Genomic DNA, 5,992 nt, shown 5'->3' with positions numbered 1-5,992 from the left:
ATAAATGAACCTTCATAGCATTTCATAGCATATATAGTTCATTATATACGTGTTTATCTTTAGATGATTTGACTATTTCGCATATATTAGCTTAGGTTTCAAATTGATTATTCTTTATTCATTGCTAGTAAGATATATAGATATCTGAGATTAAATAAAGGAACATTATTTTTATTTCTTAGTCGTTGTAGTATAAATGAAGTTTGTGAGTACCTTCCCTAGAAAACTCTCACGAGGCTATAACTCGTCTATTAGGGAATTCCTAGTGGTTTAAGGTCTTATTGCATATGGTCAATGTAATCGCACTCAACGAAACAAGACTAGTTAAAAATACATTTTTGGTCACTTATTTAATTTCTCATATTTGCTTGAGGACAAACAAAATGTTGTTTGGGGGTGGTTTGGTAAGAGCTCAAAACTGCTGTTTTAACCCCCTAATAATATCCCTTTTAGGCCAATTATGTTTATAATAATAAGAGTTTAGTACTGTTTACGTGATTTTATGTATTTTAGGTCTTGGAATTGATTATGTGAAGAAATACGTCACTTTTGCAATAGAAATGAGTCAAATTGCGTACTAGATAAGTTCTATGATTAAAGCCCAAGTTTCAAGAAAAAAAAAACCTTTTTAAGCCCAGTCAAAACTGAAAAGTCAAAGTCAACACGGACAGAAAAAGAACAGAAAAGTCAACAGAATTTCAACAGGCCGTGTCTTTGGACTCAGACCTCGGAATTGGGCATATTATATATCAAAATGACCGCCTCAAAAAGAGTTTTCTAATGGTTCAAGCATCAACCCAATCAGAAAATTAAAAGTGGATGAAGATAGATAAAATGATTTATAAGATTCCATTTTTCTGCCAAAATCTTCATGAATCCTTTTCAGAGGCTTGGAACAGGTACACTGATCTTCTCATAGAATGTCCACATCATAACCTTGCGAAGGACACGCTTGTGCGTGCTTTTTTCAAGGGGCTTTCACATCACCATAAAGAGGTTCTTGACATAATGAATGGGGGTAGTTTTCTTAATAAAGGAGCCTTAGAGGCTTATAAATTCTTAGAAGATCAATCAAAGTGTAACAATAACTTGGGGGTAACGATATTCCCCGCTCCGCTCCTTCTTTTTCCACAGCAAAAGTTGCCAGTATGTTTGAGGTTAAACCTTATCCAGAGATTAGATCTCTAATCGAATCCCTCACCAAAAAGGTAGATGCCCTTTTGGTTCACCATAAACCTACTCCTGTCATGAACATAAACTCTCTTCCTTGTAATTTCTATTTTAGTCTCGAGCATACCGACTCCTATTTTCCTTTTGTCTACAAATGTTAGGCCACTAAATAACTACAACCAATTTACACCAAGACAAGTACAAGGGCCAAGTAATTATAATAATAATAATAGAGGTATCGTTCCGGTTAATAACAGCTATCACAACCCACCAGTTAATAATCACCGTAAGATAGTTCCAGTCACACCACCTGTAGCCACTACACCTTCCCAACCGGATCATCTTGATGCCTATATGCATGCTCAACAACAGTTATTACAATCTATACAAGAATTAGCCCAAGATAAAACCCAACCCATGGGTGTGTTTCCAAGTCAAGCTATACCTAATCCTAAAACGCCAAACACAGCCTTTGAAGTAACTAGTACTTCTAGTAATGAAAATTTAAACGTAGGTGAGTTAAATGTCGTCACCACTCTCCGTCACTCTCCGTTCCGGTAGAGTGCTTGATAACACCGTCGTTATGCCTGATAAGCACCCAAAACTGTAATATAAAACCCCGTAAAAATATAGTATTTTGGTTAATTATGTATTTAATAATAATAAATTAATGATATTTTTGTGCTTTTACAAGATTGAGCAATCAACATGAAAATGAGAATAAAAGCCAGTATTTAAGCATGGAATAGTGTGTCTACATGAAGTATTTCGATTTAGCCCATGTGAAGCTAAATAAAGCCCAACTAAAGCCCAGGGAATCAAACAGGACAATTCCAAGTCAGAATAGGATCAAAGCGCCGGAAAAGCATCAAACTTCTGATGCCCGTATTTGCTGAACCTGGACTCCAATGGCAAAAAATGAACCATCAGAAATATCAGTGCGGTGAGCTCTACATATAGGCGGGACTTTGTAAAAAGTTAACTTTTTGGACCCGCCACTAGTCGAATCATAAAGGACCCACTGTGCGGACCCACAAAAATTGGTAACCAAGCTCACACGTTAAACTTTAGCACACGTCAATTTGCATGAAAGACTTCTGTGCATAACTTTGGCACAAAGTCTTCTTTGGTGGGCACAAATCATTAGGTGGCAAATAAAAGTTATTGAAGGCACAAAAGTCTTGATTAGTTGGCAAACAAATCAAGATTAAATTAACTTGGCACAAAAGTCTAATTTGGTTGGCACAGGTGGCAAAAGTTTTGATGCATTTTTGCAACAAAATTAATAAGGTACAACGAAGTCCATTATGACGGCACACAAATTCAAATGAAATGGAAACTTTGGCTCCAAGTCTTGATGGGAACAAAGTTTTTGCGTAAAACTTTGATTAGGTGGCAAACAAAGAAATGGTCTTAATCAAGAAAATCAAATAGACCATTTAATGATGCAATTGAGCATTGGGAATTTACATAAATACAAAGAAAAAGAGCACTTCCATTGGCTATAAAAAGATGTCTTCAGTAGCAAGACACAACTTTGGCTCTGTAGTTTAGTTTTATTTGGAGTTTAAAATTTTCCATGTAAGGTTTGAGTTTTATAATTTGTTTTATGTTATTAAAATCTTTTGCATGTCTTTATATGTTTTTACATTGTTGCTATTTAATTTAACAAATAATTAGATTTCTTGATTAGGTTCACATCTTTAGTAACTTGCATATTAAGTAATGTAGTAAAATGGGTTAAATAATATTTGTATAAATCCTGCTCGCGTAATTCCCTTATAGAGAAATCTTCATTTGGTTGTTAACTTGAGTTATAGCCCTTAGGTTTGGAACGAAACCCTCACTCCAATTATATTTTAACGTGCACATGAGTGAGGTCATTGAACAAATGTACTCGAATGTGTGTTGAGATTCAATTCTTAAAACGTACAAAAGTGCATCAACCAATTGGCGTCGTTGCCATCCTAAAGGCTCGACAATCAGCAATTCAAGTGGGACCAGTTCCAAGGGGGACCCCTCCCCCCCCGGCACTCCTACCCTTAATTTTTTTCATTATTTTTACTTTCCTGTTTTCTTTTCGAATTTTATTACCGTTTTCCTACTAATTCACTACTGTCATTTTTTTTCACTTCCAGGTTGAACTATAGTTGAAAACTGCCCTCATTCAATTAGTATAGAGCGTACCCACACCCTCGTTCCAGTCCAAAAAAAAAATCGAATGTATTGGTCTACAGTTGGTCTGAGGGGAGGCATGCGTGTGTTGATGTAATTGGAGCCTCTCCATTGGTAGGGCTTGGGAATAAAGTCTTTGAGGTGGGAGAAGCAGCTAATAGAGCAGCAACAGGGAAAATTGAGAAACACAAGGAGGCTTGTAGAGCTAACTAGCATTGTTTTATTCCTTTCAGTTTTGACACTTTTGGCTTCTTGGCACAACAGTCTGTTGAGCTCCTTAAGAGATTGTAGAAAGTTATGGACTGTAACGTAATGACAGCTGGTTCTAATGAGTTTGTATTTAGGAGAATAAGATTTGCCATTCAGAACAGACTTGCGACGCAGCTTGTTGCACGCTTGTCCTAATTATTTGTAAAACTCGTTATCATTATCAATAAAATTTCCACTTAAAAAAAAATAATAATAAAAAAAAATTGCTCGCATAAAAATTGTCCAAAGCGCACCTACGCCCAAATTTGTCCTGTTCGAAGCGTGCCTGTTCTCCACGATATTCTGATCAGGCTGAATTTTTGCGAGCACTATCCAATTCAGTTCTTGGACCTAGGACAGTACTCCTACCGGTTCCAGTAGCATCAGCACATGCAACACAGTTGTTGAAGGCGCTACTTATTAGCGTAGCACGGGCAAAACCAGGTTTCAACTTTTACCATTCCCGTTTCTTAATATTACTATGTTGTATATTATTAGCATGATTCACATGTGTTTATCTATATGTCATGGACTATTATTTGCGTATTAGATTAGAAATATGCATGAATCATCATGTGCGTATGCCTATTAATGTATATATACGTTTGAGTGATTATGAATTGCATGTTAATGTATATATACATTCCCGTGATTATATTTTGCATGGTTATATCTATATATATGTATGAGTGGTTCCGAAGTGCCTGTTAGCATCGATATACGTATACGTAATATATATTTGGCTATTAGCCTCCATATACGTATTACTGATATATATTTGCCTATTCGTCTAGAAATATATATCGATGATACATCTTTGCCTATTAGTATATATATACGTGTACGTAGAATACCTTCGCTTGCTAACATATCTTGATACGGACTACTACAGAATGACACTTATACCACTGTTTTTAAGTGTGGTATAAATATATTTACCACTGTTATACAACCGTGACAATAGGTGGTGTGGTATATAATAATAGCAAAACTGTGGTATATATGTTTAAGGAATACCACGGTTTTTCAAAGAACCATGGTTGGTAATGCCCATTATATACCACGGTTGTCAATATAACCGTGGCATATAAGCTATTGAAACCGTGGTTTATATTAGTGTATATGTTATAATACCGTGGTATATAGTTCTACTAAACACTATGGTTTATGCCAAACCGTGGTATATATATATATTAATTATAATGCTAGTAATAGTCTTCCACTTAAAAACCGAACCTGCATAACAAAATTTACATAGCCTGCCTACATACAATATTTCCATCTTCCCAACAAATTCCAAAATGTACAATAAACTATCAAACATTGCAAAAAAAGATGATAATAATAATAAAGAAAAACTTCCATTAATTTTTTGAGTTCACTAAGAAAACAAACTTCAAATTCCTTTTCATAAATTAAAAAGGTAAGACTCATAAATTAAACTGGAGGGATCCGAACATAGCTAAAACTCATCCTCATTAAACTTCGATTTGAAACACCCCATTTTCCTGGATGAACTGAATAATATCGAGTCGAACACCGTCAAGTTCATCTTGCGTGTATGTCTCCTTCAGTTCTAAATTTGTTATCTGGATAAGTCAAAGCACAACATGTGGAGTTACTATATAAGAATAAGGCGAAGTCGTTGAGCCAAATAAAGTTCAAATAACGTGTCATGATATACTAAGAAAGAGATGCACCGTAATTTTGATTGCAGGTATGGAGCTCTTAACATCTAGATACTTAAATCTCACCGACATCATTTGCAATTTAAACAATAGAAACTTATTTAAACATTAGAAAACTGATTAAGAAGAAGAAACATTGAGAGCAAGGGATGAGGGATTACCAAATGCGCTTATACTGGCAATAGGGTATGGGATTATATTCTACTAGTGAAGAAGAATATATGGTATAACTTATATTATATGGACCTTGACAATGTAAGGGTGTCAAATCCTATATTATCTTTGAAGTTGCTTGCTTCTCATTTATATGTTCACTTAACACTAATCATCAACAAATCTAAGTAATAAACCAATGGAGGAGAAAAAAATTCAAATAGTAACAATAGTAACAAAAATTGACCCTTTAATTTATCGTTCTTAGTACAAAGCACTCTCAATTCATATAACTTAATGTTAAAATGTTAAGATCATTCACTCCACTTAAAGATTGGCATTCACTGATCTATCTGGATAACTTCTAGATACCAGTTAATGTTTATCTTACTATAATTTATTGATAATCAAGTCTACTTAATAAATACATAATCACTAATTTAATCACCTTAATAGAAACGAAGACACCAAACCGTGTGGTGTGTATTCTACATTAAAGGGAAGAAATGTATAGGCCAAGCTCCTATCGAATCCAAAACCATGAATGAATCATTCTT

The 5,992-nt window shown here is 34.7% G+C and overlaps 1 non-coding gene across 1 annotated transcript; it reads right to left on the bottom strand.

Moving 5' to 3' along the window:
* Positions 1 to 831: 831 nt before the first annotated feature.
* Positions 832 to 938, bottom strand: LOC147498922 (small nucleolar RNA R71). The gene has a single exon (XR_015197235.1). It is a non-coding gene; the product is annotated as a small nucleolar RNA R71 (small nucleolar RNA).
* Positions 939 to 5,992: the final 5,054 nt, after the last annotated feature.

This window comes from Coptis chinensis, chromosome 5 (assembly GCF_015680905.1).
Source record: "Coptis chinensis isolate HL-2020 chromosome 5, ASM1568090v1, whole genome shotgun sequence".
NCBI classification, from domain to species: domain Eukaryota; kingdom Viridiplantae; phylum Streptophyta; class Magnoliopsida; order Ranunculales; family Ranunculaceae; genus Coptis; species Coptis chinensis.
The sequence above is the reverse complement of the archived record's forward strand: the minus strand, read 5'-3'. Positions and strand labels throughout refer to the sequence as shown.